Source organism: Lagenorhynchus albirostris, chromosome 6, assembly GCF_949774975.1.
Source record: "Lagenorhynchus albirostris chromosome 6, mLagAlb1.1, whole genome shotgun sequence".
Lineage (NCBI taxonomy): Eukaryota > Metazoa > Chordata > Mammalia > Artiodactyla > Delphinidae > Lagenorhynchus > Lagenorhynchus albirostris.
In genome coordinates, this window is record NC_083100.1 from 15,350,185 (window position 1) to 15,367,384 (window position 17,200).

Here is a 17,200-nt window from a genome sequence, read left to right on the forward strand (position 1 = left end):
TTTCTACACCATAAAATATTAAGATACCTAATAGGAAATCAAAGACCAATTATTGTAAAAATTTTAGGGGCACTTATACCAGGGACTGAGAATCCATATACCTTCAGGGGCCAGGCCAGTAATACAGACAAGAGAAGGGGCTGGAGCAATACCAAGAGGATGAAAACTGGTCAGAATGTAGCTCTTCTAAAGCAGAAACTGATTCTCAGCTCCAGGAATTGTGGATTCCTGGCAATGTGACAATGCTAGTTTACTGTTGAACCATCTTCTAATTCTTTGAGAAAAGTTATAAATTTATTTATTTATTTATTTTTTGCGCTACGCGGACCTCTCACTGTTGTGGCCTCTCCCGTTGCAGAGCACAGGCTCCGGACGCGCAGGCTCAGCGGCCATGGCTCACGGGCCCAGCCGCTTCGTGGCACGTGGGATCTTCCCGGACCGGGGCACGAACCCGCGCCCCCTGCATCGGCGGGCGGACTCTCAACCACTGCGCCACCAGGGAAGCCCCTAAATTTATATTTTAATGTGAACATTCTAATGTTTAAAAGAGTTAAATAAAACATAGCCACAGGCCAAGTAAGGAGTGTGGACTGCCGGTCTGTGACTTCAGGATGAGAATATTTTAGACATTGTGTTGAGCCGTGGTGCTAATAAAAGAGCCTGCAGTCTAGAAAGGAAACAGATATGTGGGTATTGAGGTATTAGGTAAAATGCTATAATCAAAAGGTTCAAGGTTGACAAGGGGCACAGAGAGACTAGGAAACCTCCTAAGATCTAACTTGGTCTCATATCGCCTTTGCAATATGTATCAGACTGTTTATTAGGAATTTGAATGTGTGCAGGCCACGTCTCAGGTCTACAATGTTAGTACAGGAATCCAGGGTCCCAGTAAAGTAAGCCTGTTTCCTATTATGAGAACATTCATCTTAGTAGCTGGCTGTTGACCTCCCCCCTCCCCCCTCCCCGAGCCCAAGAAAGTAGTCTTGACTAAAGATACACACAGCGTTTCTCTACCAGTGGTGACTTTGCTACCCAGAGAACGTCTGGCAATGTCCGGAGACGTTTTTGGTTGCCGCGACTGGTGGAAGGGGGAAGATGCTACCGGCATCTAGTGGTTAGTGGCCAGGGACCCTGCTAACCATCCTCAATGCACAGGGCAGCCCCACCAACAAAGAATTCTCTGGCCTAAAATGTCAAAAGTGCTGAGGGTGAGAAACCTTGGCCTCGAGTTTATAATCATATATCCTGCAGCAAATATTCGATATTTCATTTCTATCTGCTTTGACATACTGTGGACGAAAATATGTTAGCTGCCATGTCAGTAAACGAAGGATATTGCAGCCATCTGGACACCAGCTACTGCAGCTGACCGCAATGGTGCACCACGAGGGGATTCAGGACGGAGAAAAGCAGGACACTGACCCCAGATAGTTAAGGTGCATATCAAAAGAATGATTTCAATGACTCTTGCATTTTCCCATAGAAACCCACTAAAGTCATTAACTTGAGATATCTGGTTTTCTTTAATTAACAGTCATTTTTTGATGTTCCCACCTCCAGGTTTTTTTAGCAAGAACTCCTCTATATCCTGGTTCCTCCCTTTACATCTTCAAAGCAGTCCCTCAGAGCTAATCAGAGAGGCTGCCTCCCGGGCTCAAGTCCTCAGCAAGTCCGCCAAATAAAACATAAGTCTCAACTTTTAGGTTGTGGTTTTTTCTGTTTTTGTTTTTTTCAGTCAACAATACCATGGCTGAGAATTTTTTTCTCTCTCTCCTTCCTCCAGCATTGCCCAGCCTAGCTGGGTCTTCTCTCTCTATTATGCAGAGAAATTCTGCCTGCCTCTTGTTTCTACTCCCAAACTGACACATATAAAACCAATTCACAGCTCAGCTAAACAAACAGCTTCCTGTTAACAGGATCCAGGCTCCACAAAAGGCCGTTGACTATTATTATTGTGATTTCTACTTAATCATATCCTTGGGATCCCACCTTCCTAACCCAAGTTGCTTATCAAAATATTTCTTTCCAATAAATAAAGTGCTTTCCCAAGAGGAATCTGATGAATGAAGTTTGCTTTAAATTTTTACTCGCCGTTTCAACAGATTGTTGTGAACTTTGAAGTGATATTTAACACAAAATCTAGCTCATTCTTGTGCACCTTTGTCACAAATTGTATGAAATTCTGATTGTATCAAGGTGTAGGGATTTTTAATACATAAAATATATGTAAGAATTGAAACAACTCATGCGACTACACATCAGATTAAAGCTAACAAGCGTGCTGTTTTTTCCTGTGTCCCAAAACAATGCGGAGTGTTGTGAAGCTGGCCTAGTTTTTCTCACTGCTCTTTGTCAATTTTTGACTAAATGGAGGTTGTGTTAAAGGAGACGTGGGGAGAAAAGAGAAACCGTATGTGTATGTGTGCTAGTTTGAGGAAAGGAGGTGAGACCAGTTACCTCCATGGCTCACAAGACTGAGAACACCAGGAAAACTCCTCCTGAACATACAGTTGATGTGACATTAAAACAAAATATTCACAAGTTAGAATTCAGGCAGCGAGTCCAGAAATTGACTTGATCTAGATTCAGAGAACTGGCCTGACGGGCTACAATTTCCCATGTGACTGCTTATTCCAGCTCTGTCACTGCTGGTTCTAATATCTCTCCTTTTCCTGCTGTCGCTCCCGCTCAATGACTGTGTGATATTAAAGTAAAGGTACATAAACATACTGACTGTTCTCGCCTATGAGAACAGAAACCAGCGTATTTTCTTGTGCCTGTGTTAAACAGCGCTGAAATGGGGCATATTGTCCTTACATTAAACAAGAAGCAAAAGTGTCTTATCTGCTTGCTCCAGGAAATAAATACTTGCTCCTGGAAGAGAAGACTTGAGCCAACCGAAAGAGCTTACTTATCAAGACTAATGTCTTGCTCATCAGGACTGGCTTCAGGACCCTTGCTCCACTGTGCCCACTAATGCAAAGCTATTGTGTTGTAACCCCTGCCCAGTGCCAACCAGTAACTCAGCTTCCAAGACCTGCCTTAATGTCACACAACCAGGCCTCAAACCCTATAAGCATCGTCCCCTGACGTCCCCCTTCTGAGACACTAATACAACCTTTAAAGACATGGTCTTCCTTCCTGTAACAGGTGTAGTAAACTCGGCTTTGCTTGGCCAACAGGTTTTCTGGTGGTTTGAAGAGCTAACAGTGGACAAGTACTTCTTAAGAAAAATGGGGATGAACAATGAAATAAATGACTCTCTCCTAAAATGGAAATAAGTAGTTGTTTAAAGTCTAGAGGTGGGAATGTAAAATGAGCCACTATGGAAAACCGTGCATGGTTCCTTAAAAAGGAATTCTAAACTTAGAATTACCATATGATCCAGAAATTCCACTCCTACATATAGACCTAAAGGAATAGAAAGGGACTCACGTTTTAGAACATCTATGTTCATAGCAGCATTAGTCACAGTAGCCAAAAGGTGGAAGCAACCCAAGTGTCCATTGATGGAGGAATGGATAAACAAAATGTGCTATGTACACATCTCTGAATGCAAGGATCCAGAGGAGAGAGTTAATACTTACTTGACTGTGTGGCTGGTTGCTCCCAGAGAAAGCCCTTTACCTGTGTGGTCTCAGTTGTTACAGAGGTCTGGGAATTAGAACTTATTGTAATAGGGAAGAACAAATTACTTTAACCTTTGCATTTTATGGTTTTTGCGACAAGTTAATCACTAAAGGGATGTTGCCTATAAGCTTATATTATACATCATGGCCTATCTCTGGGAACCCTGCCTCCTATGTAATGAGCATTAAGCTAAAATATCTTTGTTTAGGTCACAGGAAACATCCTGACCAGGCCCACCTGTGAATGACTGCAGGAAGGAAGAGATTAACACATCCCCTCTGGAGGCTGAACGGAACCAGGAAATGTTTGACTTTACTCCTCCCCTTTTAGTATAAATAAAGCCTGCATTCTAACTTGGGGAAGATGGTTCTTTGGGACACTAGTCCACCATCTTCCGTCTGCTGGGTTTCCGAATAAAGTCGCTATTCCTTGCCCCAACCCCTTCTCTCTCAATCTATTGGCCTGTTGTGTGGTGACCAGTACGAGCTTGGACTCTAACATTATTATCTTCATTTTGCAGATAGAGAAGGAGAAGCTTGGAGGGGTTCCCTTTATGTGCTTCGTGGGTGAACAATGAAGACACCAAGTCCATGCACTTTCTGCCACGTCCCCTGGTATGTGTCTAAGAGCTGGAGAGAAAAAAAGTCTGAGGATGAGGAGAGAGCCAAGGAAGCACCATGCTTGGCTGGAAGCCAGCAGAGTGCCACCAACCAGTGCTTTCAAAGTCTAAATGGCAAAGGAATCTTGACTTTCTCCTGTATTATAGTCCTTGGCCCCTCTAAGTACTCTGCCATTAGCTCAGCTTCCCTATGAGGAAGCTAATACACAAATCTCGAGTTAATCCCTTAGCTTCTCTGAGCCCCAAGATTTCCAGCCATGCAAAAGGCAGGCATTCCTTAATGATCTACCGTTCACGGATGCTACAAGAGGTAAAAAGGACATCAGTGATCCCTGGAGGAAAGATCTGTTGTCACAATTTTGACAGAGAAATCTTGGGCTGGGTGGCTATGAATTAAACACACTAAGCAAACCAACGTGGAAGGAGGGCGCTAAACTGGAATCCACAACTGTTCTCGTGCACAGTTTGTTTCACATTTCTTTAGCATGTGCAACCTTGGCATGTGCTATTATAACCTCCTAGCTGCTGAGTCCAGAGAAATGGGAAAGGCAGAAGTACCTCAGCCAAAAAAGGAAAGAGACTTTCCCCTAAAGTGTCCGTTCCTTGATGATCTGAGCTATTTTTTCCCCATGCCAGCTTGCACGGCGACTCGTGCTGCAAGTGCAGCTGCAAATTCCATGCTGTCTGGTTATTTTAAATTCGGCCAAGAGCAAACGCACCTCCCAAGTGCTTTATTGCTGGCAGCTGGAGGAGCAATTACAACAGATAGTTTATCCAATGGGCCCACTTGGAGAGGCGGCCTTCCAGGATTCTAGGAAGTGATGTCATGAGAATGAGGAGGAACTGTTATCCAAAAAAATAAATAAAGGAAATGATTCCAGTCACTTCTGCATTGCAGTGGGGCAGAGTTGTGTGAAAAGATGCGGGTTGTGTTTTCCACTAGAGAATCTATCATTTGTGCCTTACTGATTGAGGAAAGAAATACTTTCCTGGGCATGGTCTGGAAGACTATTACATTAAGAAATGAATAAAAATGAAAACCTGCCATATAACAAAGTAACAGATAATCCTGGCAATAAACCATTTATGAGGCTTTAGAACTTAGCAAAATGGGAGCTGGGAGACATAGCTGGGGAAAAATGTATCAGTAACAAAATAATTTTTAAAAAGGGGGGGGTACTTTGACACCTAGAGGAACCATAGTAGTAAAGGAAAGCCCCAGTGTCTATATTTTGAGGGCCTGGACAGTGGAGATGCGATGCCTGCCCCTCTTACACGAATTCTTTTTGTATAAAAGTAAGACGTTCCTTATGCTAAGTAATAGGTGGTTAGGGTGTTATTTCTACTTTCAGCAAATTCATAGAGAAAAGTCAAATGAGGTGATCAGGAAGTGCTAGAAATGTCAGATAGATGCTAAATCTGGGAGTAAATATCACACTCTTTCTTAGAACAGTCCTTGAGGAAGTGCTCCAGCAAAATGAAGGAATAAAGAAAGAAAGCATAGAATCCAAAAAATAGCGGGTCCAACTAAGAAAAGTGGTGAAAGGCGGCCTTAGAAGGAGAGCTGGGCCGCTGGCTGATTAGTCCTGATGGGAACAGAAGGATGGAGGGAAGGAGACGCTTCAGGGGAAAAGGGGAGGGACATCCCCAACAGAATATCTAGTTGGCGGAAAAAGTATGGGGAAAAACTGTGATTGTGATTAAGGCAAACAGTGCAGGAATAGAAGAAAGGAAGAATAAAACAGAGACCATTAGAAACTCCAGGAAAGATGAAAAGGTGGATGAAAGAAAAGGCAATCAGAGCAATAAGCTGATTCTGCAGTGAACAATTTTTACACAGACACCACCACTGGAAACATACTGACTGATTTTCAACTTGTAGAAACAGCCTATAGACAATATATGGAGAACTAAGTTATGGTTACAGAAGAAAATATAAATGGTATTGACCTTGCCAGTGTAAAAGGAAAATGACAGAAGATGGAAGGAGAGAGGACAACTAAAGGAAAGGTTAGGGGTGTTTTATATCTTCTTTTGATAATTAGGGGATCACAAGATCTGGCTGTAGTCTAGAAGAAATAATGGTGCTTAAATATTATTCAAACCATAAGTGTAACTTGTTGAGACCATAGTGATATCATTTGATATGTTGAGAGAATGAAGGAATGGAGAATAAAAGGACCAGAGCCCAACAGATAGTGACTAAAACTGAGTCAAAACAGCAGAATCCTACTAGTTAGCAGTTTTAGACGTATCTACCGGAAGAAATGATTAAGAGAGGAAAAAGTGATTGCCTCTGGGAAGCAGGCTAAGGAGGTGCAGGGGACAGATCAAAAGGCTATTATTTTTCACCATAAATATTTCACTTCTACTAGATTTGAAAAATAAAACTGTATGCCCAGGTGACTTAGATTTAAAAATCATATTTTAAAAATCTGTCGTATGAATGAGGCCAAAAAGAACGCTTCCTTATTGTCACATCCCTTGTTTGCATAAAATTCACTTCAAAATATAATAAAGCTTTTTATGAGTATGCTACCAGTTGTGTAAAAGTTGGAGTGTATGTGTGTGTGTGTGTGTGTGTGTGTATGTGTGTGTTGTGATGGTTAATTTTGTGTGTAAACTTGACTGGTATATATAGATATAGATAGATATAGATATACCAGTATATCTATATACACTTATACATGCATAAAATATCTCTGGAAAAGCACAAAACATTGCTTGCAAGGAGAGGAACTGGGTGGATTTGTAGCTGAAAGTGGAGATAAAGTTCTCACTCCATATCCTTTAATATTTAAAAATTTTAAATGTTAGAAATACACCACCTGCACATGATATAAAATAAAATAAATATGTAAATTCAATAAGATTTGCTATGTTTGGTTTTTAGCTAATATTTTTAATTAGGATCCCGTAAAGAATGTGTTGCTAAAACATACATTTCTGGAAATTAAAAAAAAAAACGGAGCCAAAGTTCTTTTTTCTTTTTGCGGTACGCGGGCCTCTCACTGTTGTGGCCTCTCCCGCTGCGGAGCACAGGCTCCGGACGCGCAGGCTCAGCGGCCATGGCTCACGGGCCCAGCCGCTCCGCAGCTTGGGGGATCTTACCGGACCGGGGCACGAACCCGCGTCCCCTGCATCGGCAGGCGGACTCTCAACCACTGCGCCACCAGGGAAGCCCCTTTTTTATTTTTCAACATTTTATTTTGAGATAATTTTAGACTTACAGAAAAGTTACCCCAAAAAATGACAGAATTCCCATATATCATTCACCCAGCTTCCCCTCACATTAACATTGTACATAAATATAGTATAATTACCAACAGCAGGAAATCAACATTGGTACAATAGCACTAACTAAACTAAACAGAACTTGTAGCCAAAGTATTAACCTTGATGCCCACACAAGCATTTAGAAATTGCTTGCTGACTGCAAGAAAAGTCTAGACGTAAATAATCAGCCAGTAAGTTTCTAAAATGCTGTTTTGTTTTTTCCACTGTAGCACCCATAGCAATTTCTTCCATTGTCTAGATGGAAGAAAGGATCATCAAACTCGTTGATTGTACCATTTTTCTTGTCCCTAAACGAGTGCCAGTTTCTGATTCCTTGTCCAGTGCTCAGCAAAGCACTTCCATGATTTAACTGCAGTCCATTTCCAGCTGACCCCAGGCATAGAGGTGATGTGTGCTTACATCTTACCTTCACCATCTCTTCCCCACCTTTCATTGTCACTTTCTGATTTGCCTTCAATCCAGGCAAACGACTTCTTCAGGGGAGCCTCAGGACTGATACTTCTGTACCCCACCAAGACCCACCCTGTTCCCCAGCTCCCACACACCTTTTCATCTCAGTCTTGCATGGCTTCAGTCTCAAAAATGTTGGTACTGGATTCATATGCTGCTCCAAGAGGAATTCGCCTGCAATATGGGAGTCCTATAGGCAGCATGATACACTGGGACAGTGTTGATGGGGGAGGGGCAGGGAGCTAAGGAAACCCGAGTGTCTCTAGAACTGTCACTAACAAGTTTGGTGACCTTGGTCAAGTCACTCAACTGCTCTAGGTTTTCATTTCCGGTAACATAAGAGGATGAGGCTAGATGCACATTTATTAATATTTTTCGCATTAAAGGTATCTTTGAAAATCTGATGAAATAAATCTAGGGAACCATACTTTCAGAAAAATGCACATTGTGTCTCAATATTTTTGTATAGCTGAAAGGGACAAAAATATGAAATTATAGGAGATCACAGACTTTCCTCTTCATTTCACATCCTAAAGAAGATACTGTATCAGTTCTACTTTCCTCAGGGCCTTTGTTATACAGTTCAGGGTGATGCGTAGAAAGGAGAATCAGAGGTAACAAGAGAAGCTAGATTGATTTACCTAAGGATCAGGGCACTAATGCAGAAGGTGAGTAAGAATAGATCTAGGGTAGATAAAGTGTACTTAATCAAAATTAAAAACCCTCGTGCTTCCAATGGCATCATCAAGAAAGTGAAAAACAACACACAGAATGGGAGAAAATATTTGCAAATCATATATCCAGTAAGGGACTTATATCCAGAATGTATGAAGAACTCTTGTAATTCAACAATAAAATGATAATCCAATTTTTTTTTTTTTTAATTTATGGCTGCGTTGGGTCTTTGTTGCTGCGCGCGGGCCTTTCTCTAGTTGCGTCGAGCGGGGTCTACCCCTCGCTCCGGTGCGCAGGCCTCTCATTGCGGCGGCCTCTCCCACTGCGGAGCAGGGGCTCTAGGCGCCGGGCCTCAGAAGTTGTGGCTCACAGGCTCCAGAGCGCAGGCTCAGCAGTTGTGGTGCACGGGCTTAGCTGCTCCATGGCACGTGGGATCTTCCTGGATCTGGACTCGAACCTGTGTCCCCTGCAGCAGCAGGCGGACTCTCAACCACTGCGCCACCAGGGGAGCCCTGATAATCCAATTTTAAAATGGGCAAAAGACTTGAATAGACATATCCCCAGTGAAGGTATACAAATTGCCAATAATATCATGAAAAGATGTTCAATATCATTAGTCATTAAGGAAATGCAAGTCAAAACCACAATGAGATGCTACTTCGCACCCACTAGGATGGCTATAGTAAAAAAAAAAAAAAGATGGACAATACCAACTGTTGGTGAGGTTGTGGAAAAATTGGAACCCCCATACTTTTCTGGCAAAAGTGTGTAAAACAATTTGGAAATTCCTCAAGAAGTTAAATATAGGGACTTCCCTGGTGGCACAGTGGTTAAGAATCCACCTGCCAATACAGGGGACACAGGTTCAAGCCCTGGTCCAGGAAGATCCTACATGCTGCAAAGCAACTAAGCCCGTGTACCACAATTACTGCGCTCTAGAGCCTGCGAGCCACAACTATTGAGCCCATGTGCCACAACTACTGAAGCCCATGTGCCTAGAGCCCATGCTCTGCAACAAGAGAAGCCACCGCAATGAGAAGCCTGCAACGAAGAGTAGCCCCCGCTCACTGCAACTAGAGAAAGCCCGCGTGCAGCAAGGAAGACCCAACGCAACCAAAAATAAATTAATTTTTTAAAAAAGTTAAACGTAAAGTTATCATATGACCAGCAATTTTACTCTTAGGTTTATATCCAAGAGAACTGAAAACTCATGTTCACAGAAAAACTTGTGCATGAATAATTATAGTAACATTATGTATAATAGCCAAAAAGTAGAAAAAATCCAAATGTCCATAATAGATAAACAAAAAGTGGTATATCCACACAGTCGGATATATTCAGCCATAAAAAGGAATGAGGTATTGATGCATACTACAACATGGATGAATCTTGAAAACATTATGCTAAGTGAAAGAAACCAGACCAAAGAAAGGCCCCATATTGTATAATTCCATTTGTGTAAAACGTCCAGAATAGGCAAACCCACAGGCAGTAGATGAGTGGTTGCCAGGGGACAGGGGAGGGAATAACAGTAAGTGACTGCTAGTGGGTACCAGTTTATTTACGGGGCGATGAAAATGTTCTGACATTAGTGGTAATGGTTTCACAACCTTGGGAAGACACTAAAGCTCACTGATTTGTAAAATAAAAGATCTGGGGGCAGAGGGGGAGAGAACAATGAGAAAGGGAGCCAGCATGGGTGGGAATTTGGGGAAGAAAAAGAGAAGAAAGTTTCAAGCACCTGCCTTATATGAGATATGGGAGAGATGGATGGGTAAAGAGGACTTTTAGGAAGTTTGATATGTATTGGGGATATATCTCCACCTCCCAGAAACTTTACAAATTACATATTTTAAAATTAATTTTGGAATTGGATTTGTGGGTTAGGGGGATGGGATATTGAATTTAGACTGGTTCCAAAGAATCCATTTATTTGGGGTTTACACATTCATTCAGTCAACAAATGTTTATTGAGCAACTACTGAGTGCCAGGCCCTGTTCTGTGGACATTAGGGTGCAGTGGTGAATAAGACAGGAGGAGGTACTGCCCTCCTGGAGCTTACAGTCTAGTGGGGTGTGTGTGTGTGTGTGTGTGTGTAGCAGAATGAGAGGCTCAGGCACAGACAATGAGGAAAAGTAAAAACATGATCAATTTCAAGCGGTGATAAGTGTTTTTACTAAAAAGGCAAAGAAAAGGAATAAAGAGTGGCAGGATTCTGAGGGTTATATTTTAGGGGTTCATGGAGTCCTTAAGCCCATGGGTTTAGAGCCTCCAGATTCAGAATCCCTGGACAAGTTAATTTCTATGTATCCCTTTTATCTAAAAAAAAAAATCTGTAATATATGGACAAGAGGTATGAGAGTAAACGTGACAAGAACGCAAACTAAATACAAAGTTAGTAATTTGGAACCTGCCAATTTGGAATTTGTGCTAATGTAAAGAAGAGCTCGGCTGAGATTTAGTTTATATTATCAATAAAGAGTTTGTAGAGATTTCCCTGGTGGCACAGTGGTTAAAAATCCGCCTGCCAATGCAGAGGACACGGGTTTGATGCCTGGTCTGGGAAGATCCCACATGCCATGCCGCAGAGCAACTAAGCCCACGCACCACAACTACTGAAGCCCATGCGCTCTAGAGCCCGCGAGCCACAACTATTGAGCCCATGCACCACAACTACTGAGCCTGTGTGCCACAACTACTGAAACCCACGTGTCTAGAGCCTGTGCTCCGCAACAAGAGAAGCCACTGCAATGAGAAGCCTGCGCACCACAACGAAGAGTAGCCCCTGCTCGCTCGCCACAACTAGAGAAAACCCGCGCCCAGCAAGGAAGACCCACCGCAGCCAAAAATAAATAGTTTGTAAAATAACGATGTTAAAGGGAAACCACTTAACTCCCTCAATTAACTGCAGCATTTCCTCAGGGTCCACTGTGCCGGAGGCACTGAGATAGACAGGGAGGCCCACACTTGGTGGATGATAAAACTGGAAGGAACTTTGGAGACAATCTAAGAATGACTTCAATCCCTTCATTGTACAGAGGAGGAAACTGATATTCAGAGGCTCAAGTGATTAGCCAAATTTCCACGGTTTACTAGTCACAGAGCTGGGATCACAGTTCAGGTGCCCTAATTCCAGGTCCAGTCAGAACATTCATTTAAAAATAATTGATATGTTAATGCAAGATTGTCTATTTAGTAAATCAAGGATGTAAACTTCCCTCTGAAACAATACATTGCTTCTTTGTTCTGCTTCTACCCGTTAACAATAATGAAACAGCATTTTGTTTGGTGATTTTTTTCACTTATTCAGGTCCCCTATGAAACAAAACATTGCTTCTTAATTGTGTTCTTAGTTAACAATAATGACTGATTTTTTCATTCATTCAGCACAATGCTAGGCACCCACTAGGAACAGGAACGTCGTTCAGATGTAGCCCCTGACCTCAAAAAGCTAAACATCCAGGGCTTCCCTGGTGGCGCAGTGGTTGAGAGTCCGCCTGCTGATGCAGGGGACACGGATTTGTGCCCCGGTCCAGGAAGTTCCCACATGCCGTGGAGCGGCTGGGCCCGTGAGCCATGGCCGCTGAGCCTGCGCGCCCGGGGCCTGTGCTCCGCAACGGGAGAGGCCACAACAGTGAGAGGCCCGCGCACAGCAAAAAAAAAAAAAAAAAGCTAAACAGAGGAGAAAATAAGACATGTTCACAAATAATTAGGATATCGGATAGATCTTGATAAGTCCATCAGATGCTACCATGTGTCAGAGGGTTCCAGAGGATCAAAGTCATGTCTGCTTGGGAGAAAGGAAATCAGGAAAACACATTCTGACTTTATCAGGAAAACACATTCTGACTTTACGAAGCTTCAGAGAAATAACTTCTGGAGTTCATGGAAATTGTTGAAGTCCTTGGGCAACAAAAAACACAGAGACTACAAGGGGAAATCAGTAATTTCCTTAAAAGTACCCAAACAAACCTGTCTTTATTTAACCACAGGACACATTTTCTTAATTGACTGCTGAAACTTTTAGAATATTTAACCAATACTTTGGGAAAATATTTATAATTGCACCCAAGCTGACCTCAACTGTGACTACACTTAGAATAAGATAAATGTACTTTAAAAATTCCGTTCTTTCTAAACTTTAGCCTTCATATGTTAAGTTGGCCACCATAACCGTGTAAGAACCTTTTCAAATGACAGCGTTACGTGTGATTAATGAGACTTGATAGTTGAAATGGAATAAATGTCTTTTTAAAAACCCTCAGGTTTGTTCGTGTATAATTTAGAGACAGTAAAATTCGCACTTTTTAGGTGCATAGCTCCATGTGTTTCCACAAATAGGATGCTTTTACTGTGATTCCTACAGTTAGCTATCGGCACAGTGAAGACCTACAGAACTGAATGGAGAGAAACAGCCTAGGAATCAATGATAATATACAGCAAACATCTCCACATGCACTGTGTGCTCGGACAGGGGAGCGTGCCCTTTATGTGAACAATCTCAGCTCCTTCTTCCATCCCTATAGAAAATGTTCTTTTATAATCTCTACAGATGAGAAAAATGAAGCTCAGAGAAGTTGAGTTTTTTGACCAAGGTCACATTCCCAGGAGGTGGCAGGCTCCCAAACAGGGAGAATTTCCTGCCTCCGTCACTAAGTAGTTTTGAGATTTGGGGACATTCATTTGGCCTTCTGGGGCTTTGTTTTCCTCATCCTCATAAAGAGAAGGTCCTACTAGCTTTCTGGTCCCCCAGACCTCTTCGATTCCTTATCAGAGCCCCACCATCTTGGTTCACAGGTGGAAATAAAACATCTGACCAGCAGTAGCCTCGGGGCTGAGAGTCTCAGACAAACAGCCCCAGAAGTTAGAGAAACAAGTAAGAAATGCCACGCACACTTAGACGGAGCCCAGCCTGCACCCACGCAAACTCTTCCCCGTTTTCTCACCTTGGGCAGCCGGCACGGGGCAAGGACAATGCCATCTAGTGGAGTTCAGGAGGCCAGAGAAACAAATGGTGAGGAAGTACGTTCGGCCTCAGTCCCGCAGAACAATGCGGCCACTGTCTTCTGTCCCAGCTTCTCTGGTCGCATCACATCCTCACCGACCACGATTACAGGGATTGGAGCTGGCCGAGCCACCCTCATTCTCCCAGCTTTCAGTTCTGAGGCTGGCAAACCATCCTCCAGTACATCGCCCCGCTAGCTGCCTCCTGCCATGTCTCTTTCTCGCTGTGAACGTTCGTTATTGTCCAGTCGCCTCCGAGGGAAGCGGTAACATGAGGATGGAGAGCTGGGAATAATAAGTGTGCCTCTTCTCTCCGCAGCTGTAGAGGGAGTCTGGAGACCTACTTCTGAATTCTAACTCTGCCACCCAAATGGCTGTGGATGTGGGCACTCCATTATCTTTCTTTTTTTTAAATAAATTTATTTATTTATTTTTGGCTGTGTTGGGTCTTCGTTGCTGTGCGTGGCCTTTCTCTACTTACGGGGAGCAGGGGCTACTCTTCACTGCAGTGCACGGACTTCTCATTGCAGTGGCTTACCTTGCTGTGGAGCACAGGCTCTAGGTGCGCGGGCTTCAGTAGTTGTGGCTCGCAGTCTCAGTAGTTGTGGCTTGTGGACTCTACAGTGCGGGCTCAGCAGTTGTGGTGCACGGGCTTAGTTGTTCCGCGGCATGTGGGATCTTCCTGGACCAGGGCTTGAACCCGTGTCCCCTGCATTGGCAGGCGGATTCTTAACCACTGCGCCACTAGGGAAGCCCTCCATTATCTATTTTTATTTTATTTTTTTTAAAAGGGACTGAAGGCAGGAAGTAAACTATTTCCTGTATAACAGTTTGTTTCTCTTTGGGGTGCCGATGTTGAAGGACCTGGGGAGGAGTACTGCTTCCTCCTGATCATTCAACATCCTGTGCTTCACTGTCCTTCAGACTTCAGAGCAGCCTTTTTTTTTTTTTTTTTTGGCCATACCATGTGGCTTGAAGGACCTTAGCTCTCCGACCAGGGATCAAACCTGGGTCCCCTGCAATGCAAGCACTGAGTCCTAACCACTGGACTGCCAGGTAGTTCCCTAAAGCAACCTTTATCCATGTAAAACAAAACAGTATCACACCATGCACCAACCTAATAGGCTGAACCCTTTTCTCATTTTTGCCTGTTTCTGGCTGGCTTTTCAGGGAACTTCAGGTCACTGAGTCTTCTCTGAGGCCTTTAAGGACGTAGCAGGTGCTCAGCAAACGCTTGCTGATTGTCTGTCATGGGAATCAACAGATAAAGATGAAAATGACCCAACCCTAGAGTGGGGATTTCAAAAACCTTATTTTGTAGGATAAAATTCTTTTCTTAGTGGTAGAATGTCTGATTATTTTTTAATCCTCAAATATCTAACTTATCCAGGGACTCAGTTTCTACACTTGGAAGAGATTAATAATAACTTCAGAAGGCTCCTGTAAAGACCAAGAGAGATAATGCACGTAAAGGCCACGAGTGAGTCCCAACGCATGGCTTCCTGGCACATTTTACTTGATGCTACTCAGAGTAAAGGATGATGTTTGTACAGTGCATTGAGGGTAAATGGACAAGGCAACCAGAGGGATCTATCACCGCCCCAGGAGCTCCAGCAGCCCTAAAGATTCTTGCTACTCCAGTCCCCTCGAAGCAACCCCCAGGGATGAGGGAATCATTAGTTCATCACACCTACAACATCTGTGTCCCAAGGTCCACTTCTTGAAAAGCTGTTTTGAACTTTCATACAAATGGACAAATGTAATGAATGATCCTATTGATGTGAGTGGATCATTTGGCCTTCCTTCACTCAGTCGCCACGGGGGAGACTGCCTAATCGCCAAGATCATAATATTATTTATGAAAGTAATACAATGACATATTTGGACCAATGGTGAAAGCAGAAATGCTTTTGGTCCTCCCCCCCCCCCAAAAAAAAAAAAAACAGGCAAGACAGATTCACTTTGGCTTGGGAAGACTTGAGTTACACAGTTATTGATATTGGTTTGGGATTTGTTGATGCCCGGGCTTTGGACTGGTGTCTTCGGAAATTCCCTTGGTCATGCCCTTGTGGTTGGAAGACGTCCACAGAGAGCTGGAAAATGACATCATCACCCTCTTCCAAGCCAGCCTGCAGAATCTCTTTCCCAGTGCCCTGTCTCCCTATCAGGAAGGACAACACTTCCCAGAGGCCCCTAAGCAGACTCCCTTATATGTCATTGACCAGAACTGGGCCACGTGGGCACTCTTAGCTGAGACTAAGACTGAGAAAGCAAGTATCTGACCTGTTTACTGGGATGCCAGTCAGGGAGAGGGGGTTTTGAGAGGCCAATCAGTAGCGTCTGGCTTGTTGCTATGCAAAGCACTTCTGGTTGTAACTCAAAGGGAAAAGCAAGTCTTCATTCCCCAATATTATCTGAAGAGACTTCCCATTATTAAAATATACAAACGAAAAGGTTTAGTAACAGAGCGTCTGTAGTTTCTGCAGCACCTGCCAACCCTGTTGACATTCGGCAGCTTGGTCCATAATGATCTGCTCAGATTTCTTAAAACAGGAATTCCCACTTTTCCTCCTGAAAGTTTCAGGATTCTTTCAAATGCCTTCAGATCTTAAGCCCGTGAGCTCCCTTGTAAACTGCTTCTTCCCCCGGTCCACCGTGCTGCTCTTCTCACTAATTACTTCACACAGAGACTTCAGGTACATTTATAGCTCAACATCTTATTGGGAAGCAGTCTTTTTTTTTTTTTTTTTTTTTTTTTTTTTGCGGTACGCGGGCCTCTCACTGTTGCGGCCTCTCCCGTTGCACAGCACAGGCTCCGGACGCGCAGGCTCAGCGGCCATGGCTCACGGGCTCAGCCGCTCCGCGGCACGTGGGATATTCCCGGACCGGGGCACGAACCCGTGTCCCCTGCATCGGCAGGCGGACTCTCAACCACTGTGCCACCAGGGAAGCCTGGAAGCAGTCTTCAAGAAATGAGATATTAACATTTTTGCTATTTTAAAGTATATATAAAATATTTTAGAATAATATTAAAACTAATAAAAATGTTAAAACACATTTTAATGTTACATGCACGGTTTTGTAAATCAAGTAAGTATTGGCTTATAATAAAAAGCTGCAGTCTCCTGTCTCACCTTCACCACCCTCAGTTCCCACTTCCAATCAATAATTTTCTACTCATTTGGCTTTCTTTATGTGTTTATATGTATATCTATATTCTAAATTACATGCTTAAATTGCTATTTCTTGCCTTTTAATTTAGACTCCATCTGTTGGCTCTATTCTACACAATAGGAGAATCTGACTTCCTCATACATACATTCCCGCACCTATTTTTCTCCTCCTCCCATCATCCCTGTATGGTTATGTCACTATCTTTTTTCTTAATCCTCTTTTTTACATAGTATTCTGTTCTTGTTTTATTGTTGCAAAATTTTCTCTTATCTCTCTAAAGGTATAAATTATCGTAAGTTTTCTTCCGCTGTCTCCATCTCTCCCACGTTCCTCATCTGTTATATTTGCTC